The sequence below is a fragment of the Melopsittacus undulatus genome, chromosome 1 (assembly GCF_012275295.1).
Source record: "Melopsittacus undulatus isolate bMelUnd1 chromosome 1, bMelUnd1.mat.Z, whole genome shotgun sequence".
In the NCBI taxonomy this organism is placed as follows: Eukaryota; Metazoa; Chordata; class Aves; order Psittaciformes; family Psittaculidae; genus Melopsittacus; species Melopsittacus undulatus.
In genome coordinates, this window is record NC_047527.1 from 121,040,625 (window position 1) to 121,060,826 (window position 20,202).

The following is a 20,202-nucleotide window of genomic DNA, read 5'->3' on the forward strand; positions in this document are numbered from 1 at the left end:
TGTTGGAACAAGTCCAGAGGAGGGCCATGAGGATGATCAGGGGACTGGAGCACCTCCCATATGAAGACAGGCTGAGAAAGTTGGGGCTGTTCAGCCTGGAGAAGAGAAGGCTGCATGGAAACCTCATAGCAGCCTTCCAGTATCTGAAAGGGGGCTACAGGGATGCTGGGGAGGGACTATTCATTAGGGACTGTAGTGATAGGACAAGGGGTAACGGGTTGAAACTTAAACAGCAGAGGTTTAGAGTGGATATAAGGAAGAAATTCTTTACTGTGAGGGTGGTGAGGTACTGGAATGGGTTGCCCAGGGAGGCAGTGAATGGTCCATCCCTGGCAGTGTTCAAGACCAGTTTGGATAAAGCCTTGGGTGATATGGTTTAGTGTGAGGTGTCCCTGCCCATGGCAGGGGGGTTGGAACTAGATGATCTTGATGTCCTTTCCAATCCTAACTATTCTATGATTCTATGAACAGAGCACCAGCATTTTAAACTCCTTCAAGAGCTGTGATTTCCTGAATTTTCAGAAACTGAGGAATTGAAAGAAAGAAGTTTCGGTGTATGGAATCATACTGATACCTTCTTTCAGCTTCATCAAGATGTGTTGTCAGTGGTATTCATACCTTTCAACCCACAGTGTGAGGCCAGTGGGTAGCAGTAGGAGGTGATTATTCTCTGTGTCAGCCTGACACAAGAGAAAACATGGTGCACTGTGCAAACAAGCTTACCTGCTGTTTGTTGGACAGGAGATAATGTTGTGTGACCCAGGAATAAAAGGTCCTCCTGCCGCTGCTGAAAAGATGCATAGCCTCCTGGCTGTATGCTCTTTGCTGTCTGCTGTCTGTCTCTCCATGTCTCCTTCTGCCCTATTTCTTCAGTCACATCCCTGTTCCATAGCCTGGTGCTTCAGCTTGTTTCCCCTCTCCTTATCAAAAAGGAGTCAGCCATAGGATTGTACTAAATAGTGCCTGTCCTGAGTACTGGGTGTTTGACTTGAAAGGTGTTTTTTAAACTGCTCTGGTGTTTAACTTCCCCACCCATATTTTCCTCCTCACCCAAAAACAAAATAGTATTTACAAGGATGGGAAAAGGAGTCCAATCCCTCTCCTTATGAAAGTTAAATGTTATGAAAGTTGGGTCTTTCTCTTTCAACATGTTATCCTTCTTGTCTGTTTTGTTTGCCTGCCTGTCTTGGTCAAAGATTGAATGACTGAGAACATGGTAAATCCTGGCTTTCTTTTTTAACCACTATTAATCACTTGACATTGCATTTAGAGCTAGTTTGCACAAGATATGTGAAAAGCAAAGAGCCTCACTCACACGCTGGCTTAACTGCTGGGAACATTTTCCCCTCCCATCTGCTGTGTTCATTATTATTTAAAAGCAAATCAGGAGGCAGAATCGGATTAGCAGAGTGGGTGGCACCAGTGGAAAACAAGCTCTGTGTTGGCAGTCACCCTGCCAAGTTCATGTGAAATTGCCCATTTTAGCTGGCAGCTTCAGCTTAGCTTGGTGTTATGACATATGGGTCTGGAGGGTAAAAATCTATTTCCATATTACAGAAGCTTCTACTGTGTAGCCTTGGTGTCTGTAGCTGTGTCATTGCCTGGCTTCAGCTGGACTCTGCCCTCCTTGTCTGCTCTACCATGCTGGGCTTCTTGGCCATCATCTTGGCTTTTTCCCAAGGTCCCTTTGGCAGTTCTACCTATGTGTCGATGCTCATTTTGCCCCCAACTACTCTATTGCTCCCAGGCCATAACCATGTTGAATATCAAGAACCAAAGTAGGGAAGCTCATAACCTCCTCCCCTGTGGGGCCCTCAGAATCAAAGGACAGAAATCAAGCCCTTGCTTTGACTCTTAAGGGTCAGTAGTTTCTCAAAACAGAAGGGATATGTTTTTTATGTTTGAAAAATAAATAACATAGTGTGTATGATATACATCAACTCTAAACTCGAATCACCTCATAAATAGGCATTTACAAATGAAAAATTAACTTATTTAAATTAATAAAAATCTCCTGTTTCACATACTAATGTTCTGAAATTTTTCAGGATATGATTTCAGTATCCAGTGTTGTCTATTGTACTTCTGCATAAAGGAAGTTTTGATGCCTTGCATTGAAATCCATGTGACAGAGATACCACCAACTTAGTCAATTCTGTAAAATAAGCTCAAAGATATTCCAGAAACCAGACTGCCCCTAAGTCCCTCAGCTGTGATTAGTGAGTTAACAATAACATTTCTTATTTCAGAAATCTCTTTTTCATCCTCAACTTACTATATAAGGAAAATAATTAAAATAACTCTATGCAAAGCCCTTTTTCAAAGCACAATGTATCTCCCTGAGTTTACAGTGCCGTTATTGTCGATTATTACTTGTAGGGATAAAAATGTTCTGAGGAGGGAGAGTTACAGGCTGTTGACATGTCTTTAGACTATTTATTGTAATTGCCAGAATTTCCAGTGCCTTTTTTTATCACTTTAGGGTTTTTAATTTGGGCACACTCTACTGCTAGACCTTACTTTGGAAGCCTTTGTTTGGGAATAGTGAAGGGGGCAGAGAAACCTGCTTGTGAGGTTATATGATCCACTTCCATGCAGAATAGAAAATGGAAAAGTTTATTCCTATTAATCTTTGCTATCATAGTTTGTGTTTGGTAAACAGCCCTTGTTTACTGTAGTTTGACAAAGGTGGACAAAATGTAATGCCATTAAAAAGCCCTGAGCACTTGTAATGAGGGTATCAGTTGCCCCTCAGAAGATGGGAGCTGGTGCTCAAGTCTGGCTCCCTTCCTGTGCCATACGTCTCTGCTCACACTTCAGTGGGGTTTCTTAGGCCTGACATAACTTTTGTTGTCATCTTCCCACTGTTAGTTCAGCAATGAGAGAAGATTAGTTAGTTAGTTAGCTAGTTAGTTAGTTAGATTGATTGATTAGTTAGTTAGATTAATCAGTTCATGTTGAGAGAAGTGCCAGGAAATAGGCAAATATGTCCCAGCCTATTATAAAAATCTAATGCTCTTGAATATGCGTGAATTTATCACCAAATGGCTGCAAAATTGGAACATAATGCACCAGTAAGGAAGTTAGATAATATGACTATTAATATATGAAACCAAAGGCCTACATTTTGGAAGGGTTTCATTCTGTGATGAACTCAATTTATGAAGTCCCTGCTGGGAGTTAAGAGATGTGATCAGTGCTCAGTCTCCAGGGGCAGCGTCTTTGTCACTGCCTGTGTGGAGACTTGAACACATCACTTGAGCACGGAGACACAGCTTAATGCTTTGTTCATTCTGTGTAAGTGAGCCAGTTGTTCTTCATCCATAACTGTTAGCATCCTTCTTACCTAAATTATGTTTGCTTCTGGATCAAAGTGAAACGCACTTTCAGTTTTTGGAAGGTTCTAATAATCTGAGATAATAGGTGGTGTTTATACTCAGAAGCCTGTATTCTAAGGTGAAAAGGGCTAAAGATAATACAGAAAGTCACGCTGTCTGTAGAGAGCAACACGGTGTTCAGGTGTATCTATTTCACCTTCTTTTGATAATTAGACCCAGAGCTTGTCTGTTAGAGAAGTGCTGGGTATTGTTCTGTACTGTTATCTGTTCTGCTCCTTCTTTCTCTCCTTTCCTGTAACAGTTTTCAGCCTTGTATCTTTGATATTTCTCCTGGAGACTAGCTACATGTTACATGACTCATAAAACGAATACAAGCTAATCAGGTGGATTGAACTTCAGCTGCCACAAACAGATGAGGACTTGACTGTAGTGCAGTGCTGTTCAGTAATGTTAGAGAAGTTTCCATTCGAGAAAAGCCATCACAAATTAATTTATGTGCCCACCCAGATTTATTTTAATTAAAATCATCCATGAGTCTTGGCTGTTGCTTTGACTACTAAGTACTTACAAATAAGCTTAATAGACATGTTTGTTTTTTCCGCAGCTGTAAAAATACATATTCTGCTACATGATTGTTTTTTTATCTGATTTATTTAAATAGAGTTAGGCAAAGATGCAGTTTATAGGGAAGGTTAAAGGGTCAACATCCTACTTAATTAACTTATACCCGCTTGGGAAGCAGCCAAGGTAAAAGAATGCAGTGAAAGTAAGCTTCAAATAATATGAAATCTTTGAAAGGACAAACTACCTTTGGTGAAAGGCTTTCCTGTTCTTAACCTTGTGTCATTTAAACTATTTAAATGAGCTATGCAAAACCTTACATTTATAATGGAACTTCAAAAAAAAACAAGATTAAGTATTTCTTGCAGTTACAAGGAAACTGATGCTTATGGCACTGTAAGAAAAGCCTTTACTACTCCATCTTACCATGATCCCTGTCTTTGCATACCACAAAATGCACGGTATGTTGCACCTGATCTGACATCTGCTATTTCCGCCACGCGTATGAAGCCCCTCAAGTGTGTGAGAGCTTTTTAAAAACATTTAAGTCTTTCAAAAAACAATTAGAAAGAGGGGGAAACCTCTATAATAGCTGAGGGAGGCTTGGTTTTCAATGGGTGTGGATGCTGCAGGGTTTCTAAAAGAAGTTGTGTCTGTGACAACAACCTCATGTTGGATTTCTCAAACCAAGCATTACTTTTGAACATCTGAGTCATAGATGTGCAAAAGGTTCTTACCACAGCCAGAGTGGGAACTCTGAGATATAAAATCACTGAGCTGTTTTGTGATCTCTCTATATAGTAAATAGGATATCCTCATTGCTGTAGCAATGCTCTGTAGAGGTGCTAATTCTGGAACATTTTTTCCACTTAATGCCACAGAGACTGCACTCGGGAAATATTTCTGTTTCAGTGCTCCACATGGTTTTGTATATAAAAATGGAACTGAAATGGAACAGGAGAAAAGCAGCTGGTCTGAAGCTGCCAGTAACTATTTCTAATGTGACAGATTCTCAGCAAGAATCTGAAGTGGGAGCTGTATAGGTGAAGGGGCTGCATAGCAGCAGAGCCTTTGGGACTGAGCATGGAGGCAAGCAATATCCCAAAAAGACACTACTGCATTTCCTACATTGGGATTTTTTTTTCTCCCCTGCCTCATTCTAGGCTTAAGAACTGTTGGGCTGGAAAACAATTCAGGTGTGAAAAGGTCAACTCCAAAGACTTCCTGATCTCTGTGTCAGTACCATTGTATGACATTCATGGTGTAGGTGGACACATAGCCTAAGAACTTTGGGCATAATGGTATTTGGAAGTATATTCCAAAATTAAAATGCATCTATTCCTTAAACTTGCCATTAAATCAGTATACTATAATTGTGGGAAAGATCCTTCTGATTCAGCATGTGAGGTCTGTTTTCTGTCTACTTTTATGTGTGCTTAAGGGTTGCAGTGCTATCCTGAAAAATGCATTTTAATTGACATGACCACTTCGTCATGATGCTCAGTCTCTGAAAAGCCACAGCAGCAAACAGAATGTATAGCCAGATGGTGCTTAGCTAGAAGTATCCCTGCTATCCAGAATGCAGCTGCAATTATGTCTTTTCTGTCAAGCTAAAACAAAGGTATTCTTAACTCCACATTCCAGATTAAGAATTCCTTGCTGGTTTGAAAAGTACTCTTTAGAAAAAAACACTACCAAAATAAAAATACAGGTGAGAATTACTTTTTTTTCTTACTTTACTCCTCTCTATTTTTTCTGCCTTCTTCATTAGAACATTCATTCTCTTTTCTCCAAAGAACTAAAAAGTAAACCAATTTAATTCCACAATGCCTACAGGTACTTTCAGGCTATTGCAGTGATTTTGGTAATGATAAACATTCACACTTTGTTTTCTTACTGTTTAGCATTTATCTGTGGGGACTTAAGTACTTTACAGTGTAATGATCCCTTGCAGAGGTATCTTTAAATTCCAAGGAATCTTTGTTCCTGTAAGCCAAAGAGCAAAATGGTCCACACCCATCTCAAGACTATCCCATAGCTACTTTGCACTGATTACACTAGAAGCATTAAATTTGTTCCAAGAGCACTTATCTTCAAGGAGTAACTTAGCTAACAGTAACAATCACATGTATACAAAATGCCTTATTTTTAAGTATACTTGTGGATACTTTAATCTTTGCATGAGGCAGTGCCTAGTTTTGGGGAGGAGGTAAATGCTAATGAGTCATCTGACAGGCATTTAGTCTATCATTTGTCATTTTCTCAGCAGACTTTGATTTGGGGATAAAACCATGACAAGGAAAACCAGGAATAAATTTCCAAGTAAGTTCTCTGCAGTCACTTGTTGTGTTAGGTGTGGCAGAGAGAAGGGAGATGGTCCGGCACATTACCTCGTTTGGTTTTTGGCTGGTCAGTTGTTGTGCTTCAGATAGAAGAAATACACTTAGGTTTGAGTTGATAAGTAAAATAACTGTTAAATAACAGTGACTACTAGTCCAGAGGCTGGCAGTCAGTAAATTTCATTCATGGTGTTTGGATTAGGCCATTGTTGACCTGCTCCCCCTGAACTCCAGGGTTGTATTCTTCATTCACAGCTAAATACTGACCTATAAAGAATCAGATGCTTTTCTATCCCTTCTGAAGTCTCTGAACTATGGTTAAATATGACTTGCAGCTTCACAAACTGTTAAATAGCTCCTTGATACATTGGCAAGTCAACATATTTTTATTGCAAAAAAAAATTAAAATCAACCAAAGAAATTCAAGGAACTTCCAGTCAAAGACATGGGCTCTCAGCCATCTCTTGTTTGCTGCTCCCTTGAAACATGTACAGGAGATTATCCTTATTAGGCAATCTTACGGGTATTCCCAGATCTTTTGAGTATGTTTTTCTTCCTTTTTAATTAGTAGGTCATTATACAACAACTTCTGTCTTCTCCCCTAAGTGGCCAGCTAAGGCAGATTTCACTGTGTTTCTGGATACCTGAAAATAATTAGCCATTTGTGAGCTGGGAGGTGGCTTCAGATCTTAGAAAGTGAAGCTTTGTAATGCACAGGGGAAGTGCTGTTGATGAAAAATAAGTATGTTATTCCATGATTTTGTCTTTGCAGGCAAAAAATAGCATGATAAATTTCTACCTAGCTCTACCTGGCACTCCTTTCTTGCTCCCTCACCAGTTTCCAATCCTGTTAGTTGTGGTGGTGCAACTACTTGCAAGTTACTTGTAAGTAAACTGGATCACTGTGAGGATTTACATTAGAAATAATCCCATTTCTGATACTTCTAGTAGTACAGTGTGCAGGGAGTCCCACAGACAGTTTTATGAAGACAAGTGATAGGGGCATAAGTTGCAGGGTGGGAATAAGGAGTGAGGTTTGCAGGCAGTGGGAATTCCTTAAGCTGGCTCTGTCACAGAGATGAGTAGTGGAAGGGTACCACAGCTCAGATCACTTGCACCCAATTGCATGGAGTTGAATCTCCAGTCCCTTGGCTGTTTGGCTTAGCAAGAGAGTGTGATGGGGAAGAAGAGCTCTTCTGGTGCTCCTTTCTCCAGAGAGGGGTACAAACATGTTAACCAGAGCATTAACAACTGAACATGGTCCATCTCTGGCAGTGTTCAAGGCCTGGCTGGACAGGTCTAGCGGGTCAACCTGGTCTAGTGGGAGGCATCCCTGCGCATGGCAGGAGGGTTGGAACTAGATGATCTTAAGGTCCTTTCCAACCCAAACCATTCCATGATTCTATGATCATCTTCCAACAGATAATTCCTTTTCTGAGTTCTGTTATATGCAAACAACAGATAGGCTCTTCCCCCCCACCTCCCTTCTTTCAGATGTTTTCATTAAGTTATCTACAAATTTTGCTCAGGCATAGTATTTACTTATCTGTTTCAGTGTAAAGAGCTGGTGCTGCAGCTGAGATAAGAATCCCATTGTGTCAAAAGCTGGCAAAAGTCTTAGGTTTAGGTTCTCTCATTATAGATCCAGTAGACAGCAGTTCTCCAGTTCATGTTCAGTCAGTTCCTCTTTGGCAGGCTTTTCTGCAAGTTATCAGGATGAGAAAAGGGCAGTTTAGACACATCACATTAATCAGGGAAAAGGGGAAAAAAACACCAACAAAAAACAAGGAAAAGAGAAGAAAAAAAAGCAAAAAGAAGGGGGAGGGCTTATTTGGGTTTCTTGCATGTTGGAATCTAGAAAATCTTTGAGTTACATCCTTTAGTTTTTCCACTGATAAAATCACAAGTGAAAATTCATGCCTTTATAGGAATTAAATTTCAGAGGAGACAAATCTTTTAAGCTACTAAAATACAAATAACATGCTGAATCCTGAAGCCTTTGGAAAAGGAGAAAACAAAGAAGAGGATATAAGAAGTTGTAAGGATTTGGCTGTTTGTCAGGTTTGAGAAACATGTTCTTGCAAACAAATGGCACTAATATTTTTCTGTTCTTGATATGTACCAAAATCTTCAGCTTGCTTTTCTTGAGTTTTGGTTGGGTTTTTTTTTAATAAGGTTTCTATGGCTTTGCTTGCAAACTACATTGAGCTCAATAACACTTCTATTTTTGTAGTATCTTCGTCTGAAGTATTAGTTTTCCCAGAGCTCGCTCGCAGAGGCCTGTGCTTTATTCTGGAAGACATGTAGTGGATTCAGTCCTGGCCATTTTTCATGTGAAGCCTTATTCAAATGGTAATTGTAAAAAGGCTTTGTAGACTTTGTTCTCAACTCAAAGAGAAAACTTCAGCTGTGGGCAGCTAGGGTAGGAAAGAATTTTTGCTGAAAGACTCAGAGGAAACCAAATTGGAAGTTACTATAGCCACTCAAAAGTTAAAGGCATACCTACAGATCAGCTGTGAAACCAACCGTGTTATCAATTGGAAGTGAATATTAGGAATAAAATATATTATTACAGTGAAGATGAGGACTTGTGTTCCTTTTTTTCCTTTCCACTATGAAGGAATTAATTATAATATTTCGAAGAGGCCTGTGTGCAAAGTATGAACAGTTGGTTAGCAATTATTGATATGCATATATGCTACTTAGCACCTGGTATATAATTTAAGGAAAAGTCTTGGCTCTTCAGAATCATCCTCCCACACTGGACTGTTGGATGCATATTCACAAAGTCCTATGTGATACAGCACTTTCATTTTGGACATTTGTGCATTTTTGTACATAAATATATAATTAGAAAATTCACAGTCCAAGTAAGGACTTCAACAGCTCCAAAAGTTTGCAGCTGTTCTAATATTGCATGTTTGTTAAATTTAACTGTATTTATGTAATTTGACCTATTGGTAGCTCCAGCTAAAACTGGGCACTCATATTGGAAGACACTCTAAACCCAGGGCCTAGGATATAAAACAGAGCTGCTATTACAGACAGAGGTTACAGGAGGAAAAAGTGACTTGACTGAGGTCACATTCAGTAGTGAAGCCAAAATCTTGGTTTCTGCTTTACAGCTCCATATCCACTGTGCCATAGACCTCTCACCTTTAAAAGGTTATTTCACTTATTTAATGTATGTGTACTCATAAAATCATTTAGTTTATAACTGTGTTAGTAATTTACCTTTTTATTTTCTGACTAGTTTACAGTCCTTTTCTAGCACCCATTTCTTTTAGGGTCATCTCCTTGCACACACCCCCCAGGAAACTGCAGTCACCTCCCATAAGCAGATCCCTTTATTTGGAGTTGCGGTGCTCTGCTCAGAGGCAAAGTCCATCTGTGAAAAATCCTTTGTGGGAAGAGGAATTCTTCAAACAGGAACATGTCCATATGTTGTCTGTATTCTGGTTCATATGTTAGAACTGTGGAGAATATACAGCAGTTCTCATCACTGAAGATAGAGTCTGGCAAATCTAAGTGTGTATATAAGAATACCAACACAGTAACTAAGACACACGGTAAAAGAGCAGGAAAAAAAAATCAATAAATCCTTTGATACTAATTTGTCAAATGTGGTTTACTTTTAATGACTGACAGTAGTTGTCATTATAATGTGTAAGTATACCGTGTAGTGCTGCATCTGTGAAAGACTAACAGCCAACCATTGCCAAGATAATACAGAGGCATCATTTAAACATTAAATGAGATTAAATATTGCTGAAGAAATGTAAAGTGAATTGGAAAAGATGTGGTCCCTGTGAGGGGAGCAATGTGAGGATGTTTTCTTTTTATTAAGTTATGCCCCATCCTAGGAAGAAGATTGGAAGTTGCATTCATAGTATAGTTGTAAAAGAGGTTGCATCTGATGTTTTGGTCATGCAGGTATCTTGCATGTGCATTGCTAAGGCTCCTTTAATTCTTTAGTCACAGCAGTGCAGGATACTGAGCTTACACTATAAACTGACCATGTCAGCACAGGCATTGACACACACTGAAATTAAATTGTAATAATTCAGCTTTATTCGATTCCTGAAAGCTGCTTTGTAGACACATCACAGGCAAGCAGGTATTTTGTTTCAGTGCTGTATTAGAAGAAGTGATGCAAATCCACCATTTTCCTGTGTGTTACAAGGTGTTTGAGTTCAGGAATCACATAGCAGCCTATAGCAGAAAATATTTTCTTCAAACCTTCCTCAGTCTGTAAAAACTAAAAATCATAGTTTTTCTAGTGTCTTTTTTTTCCCAAATAAATTTTTAATGGCAGCCTTAAGTCTTGCCTCTCCTGTGTATTTTGGGGCATGGATAACTAGACAAAAATAAAGCCCAGCAGAAAGCAATTTTAGTAATCTTATATTTAGCCTTAGCGAACAGTATTCCTCAGAAACCACAAACAAGGTATAGTCCATCGAAGAAAAGCTTTCAACAAAGTTAGGCTGTATACTGAAATAATCTTTGAACTAACACCTCTGAAGATGTGCAGAGCAACTTTACAGGCAGCAGTCTACTGAGCCTTGTCCATGGGGTAATGCAGAGCCTGAGCTAACAGTACTGCAGATCATTTATTTTTCATATATTAGAACAATTGCATTTCTTTTAAATCTCACAGAACTAAAACTTCTCTGCAAAAGAGAGCACTCTATGCAGTGTGACAGTTGCATATTTTAAAGCATATGTATATAGAAACTTCTTTATCTACCTATGCTTTCCGGACATATTCAGGCTCATATGAACACATTATTTGTATGTTTCATTTGTGCACATATACTGTAGACACAGATAGATACAAAATGAGATGTGTATGCATAATAAATATATATATATATTTAAGGGGGAAAAGAATTTATAGGAGGCTGGCCAGATTTAATTTGTCTGCTTGTATTTAGCACTTAAGGGCTTATATACTCAGTTTGCTCAAAAGAGTGAAGAAGTACTCCTTGCTTATGCCTCAAATCAGAAATGCATGAAGTGCAGCTGCAGAGATAATACATTCTCCCCAAAGGCTTTGGCTGAGCAAATTAGGTGTCAATGGGGTGCCTGCGCAGGCAGTACTCTCTCTAATTAGTCTCTTGAGCCTAGTTGGTGGCAGGTATAAGATGATCTAATCAATTGGTCTGTGTCTGATGGTACATGTAAAAATCCTAGCAGGCAGAGCTGTCTCCCACAGGTCACTCACCTGCACAGCGGGAACGCTCATTTTCATTTTTCATCTCTCCCAGCACATGATGCTGACAGTTGGTTTTAAGAAAATTGAATCCAAAAAATATCTGGTTCATAGGGCATGTAGGTCAAAATAAAGTTGCATTATGGGTATTGGTGATCCAATTAATTAATATTTATAGCAAGGAGTTGCATGTAGATATTATCTGAGTGCAAATAGTATCAATAATATTTGGTTGGCTTTCTAAAATGGCTTCTCTAACACAGATAGGAATAAAAGGTGTGGAAAAATCACCTGTTAATAGTACACTTTTTTAGAGAAAGAATAAACAGCATGTGGTGTGTGTATGTGTGGTGGAGGGAGAAGCAGAACGAATACATTGGTGATGATCTTAAATACCCCCATGTTTCAGCTCAGAGAGAATACAGTATCTCCAGTTGTCAGCTCATATTTTCACTGTAAATCTGGCATTGTAGAATGAATACTCTTCCAATAATGCTAAATCAGCTGCCACATAAATAGACCTGCACTCTGAGTGTGCTTTGCATGCTAAGGACTCTGCAGGAGCACAGCTCCACCCCATGCAATAATTTACACAAAAATTAAAAGCACCTAGGGAAGGATGCTGATGCTGCCAAAAGGAGCACATATTGAATTGGTGAGCTGCATTTTTACAGGAAATTACATTCTTCTATTAATTAAAATAAAAATATTTGGGATTTAGTCATCCTCCTCTGCCTCGTGTCTTGAGAGCATGATTAATGTTTAAATTACAAGCTTCAATATCCCTTCCTAGCACCACTGTTACATCAAGAGCTACTGCATTCTGAAGTTGGTGTCTGCCATTTTTAAGGTGGGTTCACACCTTATTTTATCCCACTTGGGATCTGGGACAAACAGGATGTATGCAACAGATGGTTTTTCTAGATAACAGACATACAATTGAGTTACTTGATTTAGGCCACTTGATATTACAAGCACATCATTAACTTGCTTGTAATCTACCAGGTTTAGTAGAGATGTCATGAAAACAAAAGTACCTGGACCTGTGGTTAAAAAGTACAAGTTCATTTTTAAAGCAGTCTGTTACATTTCAGATCTTGTTGTTGTTTTTTGTTTGTTTGGGTTGTTTAAGGAGATCTGAAAGAACCCCATTTTGCTCTTGGGAAATCACAAGTTGTAAATATTCCATTTAACAATTTATGCTTTTATAAGCAAAGCTGTGACCAGAAGCCATAAACACAATCTGCCAAGTCACCAGGCAGGACTTGGCTTTGTATGATCAGGAAAATGTATTAGCAAGGATATTTCTAAAGTATATCTTAAAAAACGCAAACATAGAATACTAAGCCATCTGGGAATAGAATGGCAGCACTGTGTGGAGGGCCCTGCCTCGGGTCTTGGTTGTGTGAACAACTGACGTTTCAGTTCAAGAGCCTCACTGAAGAAACAATGTTTTTTTAATAACAAGATTGGTTCACAGCAGTCTAAAATTTCATGTTTGCTTTATTGTGGATTTTCTGCTGTGGACAAAGAGACACTCTCCTCTTCCTCCAGTCAAGGGAAGCTGTCTATTTGATGTGAGTCTCATCCGAAACAAAAGCAAAGAGAAGATCTCCTGTCCCACAGTGATTACTGCACTCCTCTGAGAAGTGGCATATCGGTATTCAGTTTCTTCCTGTGTCTCAGGATAGGTAGACCGCTGTTCCCCATCACTCCATGAGGGCATTCTGAGGCCAAAGTTGGGGGTTTCACCTGTTGACTCCACTTTGAATCAACAAACGTTCAGTGAATGTCACTGGGAAATTGTAGCACAGCCCTGGGAGAAGTGTGATGCTCACCACCCTTAGAAAGTGTCCTGAGGTCTGCTGATAGAAAGGAAAGGTTCTGTGTAATGTAACTGCAGTTTTTCTCAAATTGGAGCAATCTGGTAACTCCTGCAAAACCCCCCTCCAGAGGCTTTTCTGTAAAAGGTCATTTTGTTATCCATCTTAGATTTCCCTGCTGCAGCTCTAAAAAGATTGTCCCTAAAAAAGTACTTTTGAATGAAGGGAAATGTGGAATTTGGGGAATATTGTGTTTCACCACTGAGCAGTTGTGAATCTCTTGTGTGTTCAAAGCACTGCTTTTCTTTTTAAGCTCTTGAAGGGAAAACTAATTGGACCTACTCTAATGTATTCATAAAATGGTTTGGGTTGGAAGAGACCTTAAAAGATCATATGGCTCTAACCCCCTGCCTTGGGCAGGAACACCTTCTACTTCACCAGGTTGCTCAAAGGCCCGTCCAGCCTATCCTTGAACACTTCAGGGATGGGGCATCCACAGCTTCTCTGAGCAACTTATTCCAGTGTCTCATCACCCTCATAGTGAAGAACTTCTTCCTAATACACCTTGAAACAAGTTTTACTGGCACTTCAGCCAATCTCCCGGACCCTGAGGAAAGTGGAACTTTCATGTGGAATAGTCAACACAAACTCCAGAGCAGTTTAGGAAACAACCCAAGCAGGACTCAATACATGGTAGACCAAGCTCCAGGACAGCTCAAGATACTGACACGTGTTGTTAAGAACAGGCTTTTGTTTATCCATTTCAGGTATTCTGGTGCTTAAAGGGCAGAAGAAGAGCTCTCAAGAACCATGACAGGAACCCTGAAAATTACAAAAGTTAGATTTTGTGTTGAGATTAGGCTATTTTGATGAAAGCCACAACTAAAATGTTACATTTGAAACTGCAGTTCAAAACTCATGCCTTGTTTTATTCCTGCTTTTGAAATGAGGGCTAGACTAGATTCATGGCACCTGCATCCAGGTTGATCTAAATAGTTTTAGGACATGCTAATACAAACCAGTTCCATGCTCAATGAATATTTTGGCATTCTTAAGTGCTAAAATTCCTCCATATTTGACTGTTTCTCTGCAACTGCATTTAAAACATGTAGCAGGTCTGTAGTTAAAATCCTTGGTCTTGAAAAACTTTGTAAAACAAATAGATTTTGAACTTCAGAAAAGTACAGAATTCTCAGCAAGTCTCACTTTATTACTTGGCATAGAATTCTACTTGGTATTAAGAGTTACATATGTTAATTGTAAAATCCTTCCAATGGCTCCAGTCCATCTAGCCTTCATTTAGCCTTCATCTGGCTCTTCTTGCAGTTGTTGAATGCTTTTTTTTAAAGCAACACTTCCCACACTCTCAGCCTGCCTTCTGTTTTGTGTAAATCTCATCACAGTACCTCCTTGCAAGTCCAGTTGCTGCTTTGAGCCTATACATACAGGAAATCAGCAGTAAAGTGAAAGACAGTGTAAAGGAAGCTATTGATATAGTGGTTATTTTTAGTATATGAAAGGAGAGGCTTTAGTTATCTGCCTATTAATAGAAAAACACCAAAATAAAGGTGAATATGTTTAAACTCAGCAAACCAAGGAGCCCCATAACCTGTCTGCAGTAATGTTTGCCATGTACCCCAAGGTATCTCAAATAACTCTTGGGAAGCAAACCTGAGGAAACCATGAGGAAACATGAACTAGTTGCAAGCATTGCTGTGAAGGTGATCATGAGGGACTCCATGACAAGGGGGCAAAAAACACTTACAAATCGCTGAGGCTGTGCCAACATGTAGCAACCTTCCTTTGCATTCATGAGGTGTTACCACCTTGAGAAGAGCCAGTTGTCTATTTATGACTGCCTATAATTTCCATGGAGAATGTGAGTGCTGATGGCTTCTTCGAAGATTAGCACTTGGAGCAGAGATACATGAATATGGATTCATATATTATCTCACTTAGGCAATCATCCTGAAAACACTGGTGGTTTAAGTTAATTTTCTTGAGGTACCAGCTTTAAAGTGCTCTAGAAGTCTGTCCTTTGCTCTGAGTTGGTGTCTTCATAACCAGGTTTGGACTAACATATATTTTACCAAGTAAAAAATCATTAAGGAATGTAATTTGTGAGGCTTATTATAATTTATATTGTTTCCTTACAGGATTAAATTTACCAGTTTGGAGGAGGGAAACAAAAACCTAATGAGGAGGCCAACACCAGGAAGGAACCATGGCCTGTTTCCTTTCTTTCTCTATGGTGGATTTCATTCAAAAGAAAATTGAAGCTGGCAAGACCTTGGTTTTTTCCCTGCAATTTATTTAAAACCTTGCACGCATTTGGATACCTTGTGATTTCAAAGAACTATGTGAAGATTCAGCTTTTGCTTACTGATACATGGCATGTACTCTTTCAGTCTTTTGTGTTTGATTTTGTTTGATTTTCCACTGCAGCTCTGCATCTTTGTAAGGATTTTTATGCTTTCACCAGCAATGTCTTAAATACATTAAGACAACACATTTGGTGTTCACACTTCCTCAGTAATGACTGTACAAGAAAAGCCAGTGGTGGCATAAAGGACTGTGTGTTTTCTTTGGGAGTTGCAACCAATGGGAAGACTATTTCTGCCAGAGCAAGCCCAACTTGTCTGATCAGCTGACAATTACAGCACTTTGCGACTGTTCCTGAAGTGTTGTTGGGTTATTTCTTTTTTCATTATCTCCTCAGACCATTCATATCCATTTAAAAAACATGGCAATAATTGCATGTTTACTGCAGTACTCTGAATTTGGTTACTCTGCTTAGGCTATGTAGCATGCCAGTTTTCAAAATAGGCCTGTGAGAAGGACAAAGCAAAAATGATGACATGTACGCAGCTGACAGATATACAATGAACTCTTAATGATTTTATTTCCTTCAAGAATATTTCTTTCTTTTATGGGTCTTGGCTAACATCTCTGTGTTTTTCCTCACACTGTTTACCTTTTGGAATGTTTTCTTGAAAGCGGAGATGATGAAACTGTTCTGTTTAATTCAAGGCAGATACTAAGGTACAGAAAGACTTTTGTTGAATGAGCCATTAAATCTAGCTGTGTTACTTTGCCACATGCAAAGCAAAATGGAGGATTTTCCTTTCCCAAACTGTTTGCTGTTCCACACCAAAGCACTGTTCAAGTTATTTTCCATAGGTATTCTGAGATGATTGGAAGGCAGTACCAGCTACTGTTGTTAGATAGCTTTTCTGAATGAATCATTCAAATGCAAACTTTGCAAGAAATATAAGTTGTGTGATTTTAGAAAAGGAAGCCCCTGCTACAGTTTGGCTGGGGAGAACATTGTGTTCAGGGGTGTGATAAAATTGCCCTGACCATGTACAATGCTTTGCATTCAGAGAGGGCAGGGTATGGTGCAAAACCCACTGTTGAATTATAGTCCTGCTTGGACAGAAACGCTTGCTAGGCAATATTATTCTACACATAAATTTGACATCCTTTGCTTGCTGGATGCATTGAATTACATTTTTAAGAAGTGTGGTAACACTTTGGTTAGCTTTCAGTGTTTAAAATGAAGGGGAAAGGATTTGTGCTACTGCCATCTTATTAAACTCCAGCAGTGTTTAATAAGAAAAAAAACACCCAATAAGGCAAATCCTTGAATGCACAAGTAGCTTCCAAAAGGCCTCTTAATGAACTAGGATACAAGGCTACACTTTCAAAGACCTGAACCATGGAAATATGCTCAATACTTGCACAGCCATTGAAAGACAGTTTTCCCCAATGACATCTCTGTTTCAGGATCTGGTAAAAGCCATCTGAAAGCCACTTTCAGTCACAGTCCTGTTTAGAACTTACTGCAGTTCTTCCCCTGTGTTTATGAGGGGGAAAAAGTGACCACTGAACTCTTGAATTTATCACACACTGAAACTGCCTTAGACGTGGTTTGTTTGGGTTTCATGTTTCTTTTTTTTGTAAGAGAAAAGTCTTTTATACATTATCTTTGCTACTTAAATCGTGTGCAGTTTGATGATTAAAATTAGCTATTTTTAGAAAAAAAATCTTGCAAAAACCTGAAGAATTTTTGAAAATGTAACAAAGATTACAATTAAGAATATAAAGGTAGTTTCATAGATGCTTCTACTTTGCAGCTTAAATTGTGAGGCAAAGAACTGCGCTGCTCAACTAAACATCTGAAGGTTTAATATAGAGAGTAATTCCCCAACTGCTCCCACGAGGCTAGCACATTACTATCCATAGTGACTCATGTACAGTGTTTGCCTAAGGTATGTATGTGTGTGTGTATGTATGTGTATGCACACATGCATGTGAGATTATCTTCTCTGCCCCATTCCCACTTCTATGCAACCACAGAAATAGTTGGTCCAAAAACTCTTCAAACTCAGTTGCTTAAAAAAAGTGTATAAATATGTACGTTCCTAAATAGTAACTTGATTCTCAGCAGTAGTGAGGTTATCTCAGCTATCATTCAGTTAAGGAGTGACCAGGATCTCCTTTTTATAAACCTTGTTCACAGGCATCCTGACTGCTTGCGGTGTGCTTGTGGGTTTGCTGCTCTCCCATGGAGGCTCTGGCCCCTGGGGATGTTCTCCTGGCTCCAAGGGGACCCAGGTTCAGCAAGCTGGTGCCATTCACATGAGCACTGCAAATTGTTCTGGAACATCAACTCTGCTGGGAAATATCAAGGTTTTTTGAGAAAGTAGAAGGCCCTTTGTCCAGGGAACTGACAGTACAGCCTTATTTCCCTCTTCCTCCTGTCAGCAGAGCCCTTACCTGCATGGTTAGCCTGATTGAAACCCATCAGTTAGGACCCCCTGACAGGTAGCACACCATCTCCAGCTCTTGCACAAAGTGGGGTTTTCACCATAGCTCTTCTCAGTGTTGCAGAATGGACTGTTTAAACTCCATCAATGCTCTTGAGACATCTTCAGAAAATATCAGTAGTGTTACCCTCTTTTTCTCTCATCCTTCCGAAATCAGGGGAGAGCAGCCACAGGGCTGCAAGTGTAGTAGGAGATGAAAGTGGGAAGGCATGTTCAAACACTGCATAAGCCCTAATATTAAGTGAATGGGGAAGGGAAGATGGTGATAGAGATGGTCTGCATGACATAGAGATTCCTTGCAAGGTCATATTCACAGAACCTGACTTAACAAGTCAACCAGTTGGAGATGGCTTAGTCCTCTCTCCTGCTGGGTTCAGACCAGCTTTAATCCACGCCCAGCAGGCACCACACCAGTCAGGGCACTCAAATAATGCCAACATGTTACTGTATGGTATCCTGGATAGGTTGGGTCCTTCTCACTACTGTTTTCAATCAGAACCATTGTTTAGGGCAAGTTGTCAGTACATGCAACACTGAAGATTCAATCTGCAGCAGACAGAGGCACTGGGGTTCTGCACTTCAGACTGCTGATTACAGAAGGTAGGATGAAAATTCCCTGTGGGCCAGTAAGTGATTATGGGCCTTGTGTGCTCTGGGTCAATGCACACAACTGACTGTGTAGTCAATGCTCTGATATGCTCATATACAAAATATTCATATGTGAATATTATTGGGTTTGTAATCTTTGTTATATAAAACATTTAGGCTGTACAGACTGGGGAGCAAAATGCAGACACCCCATATAAACAGTTATGTTGCATTACTGAGCATAACATTACTCTCCCCTACCAGCATTTAGGTGGAGTGACTGTATGCTACTGCCTTGCATTTTTTCACATAAGCAAAAAATCTAAAAGTAAAGGATGCACTAATAACTCCCATCCCCCAAAATGCATTTCAATGGTGCTGCATACAAAATCCCTGCTTGCCAGCTTCCACATGGATTTTTGTATGGTGCACTAAGAGGTATTCTTTTTTAACAAATAAAAAGGGGAGAGCTGGTACGTGAAAACAATGTTAATGTAATTAAACATATATATATATATACTTCAGAAGAACAGCATAGTAAGCAGTACAGTAAAATAAGTGTCGCATTATTTGTTACACCTTGTAATTTGTCTGTATTATGAAAGATGTAATGGTTTGTCAGCTGTAACTGTTGTTTTCTTGTAACATCATATTGAATAAAGTGTAGCAGAATCTCTTTTCTCCTGCATATATATGATGTACACCTGACCCAGGGAATAAAGCCTTTCTGTTACTTTTTGTTCTCCGAAAAAGGAACACATAAATGGTTGCAAACAACAGACTTTTAAGGAATGGAAAGTACTTAGAAGCAGGCAGGCGCTAGACAGTAATGAGTTGAAAAGATTAGGCACTGATTCAGTCATACACATGAGCTTAATCAGAACTACAAGGCAGTGCTGACTACATAGGGCAAGGTTCTTCCCATTTCTGTCTGTAATAGTTAGAAAGTTAATTATTTGGTGTCTCTTTCCATTTTGTTATGTGTGGCAAGGGACCTATTTACGCTACACTGGGATTTAACTGAAGTAGCAGAAGGGCCAGTTTTCTGGGGAAATAAAAGATCTGATTTAAATCTGTCATAATGTGGAGAATAAATACAGGCTTAATGCAACTTCTCTTGAATTAAAAACCTGATAACTCTGCTAGAAAATCAGGCAAAACATACGATAGGCATTTTTCACAACTTTGATATGGGAGTGTGATTTACATCTGTCCATACTAGGTTATTTATCTCAATCTGTGAGTATGTGGTGCTATTCTTCACCTGCTCATTTCTTTGCACATTACAGCATTAGACACACAAATGCTCACTCACGCTGAATATAATCAATATGTGCCTTCAGTATTTTCTCCTCCTTTCCATTACTTCTAGCTTTTTGGTACTGACATCTTGCTAGAATGTATTTTTAGACAATGAAAGTTAAATCAGTTGCACAATTACACAGACTTAGTTCGAATATTTGGTTGAAATGTCAGAATATGCTGTTTCAGCAAATGCAGGAGTTTATGGAG

At 39.3% G+C, this 20,202-nt stretch overlaps 1 protein-coding gene across 1 annotated transcript in view; it reads left to right on the forward strand.

The window, feature by feature from the left end:
* CDK14 (cyclin dependent kinase 14) overlaps positions 1–19,423 on the forward strand; it is a 318,203-nt gene extending 298,780 nt beyond the window's left edge. The window contains exon 15 of the mRNA XM_005152937.3: positions 15,430–19,423. The gene's annotated coding sequence lies outside the window, so the exon portion shown is untranslated. The remainder of the gene's footprint in view (positions 1–15,429) is intronic.
* Positions 19,424–20,202: the final 779 nt, after the last annotated feature.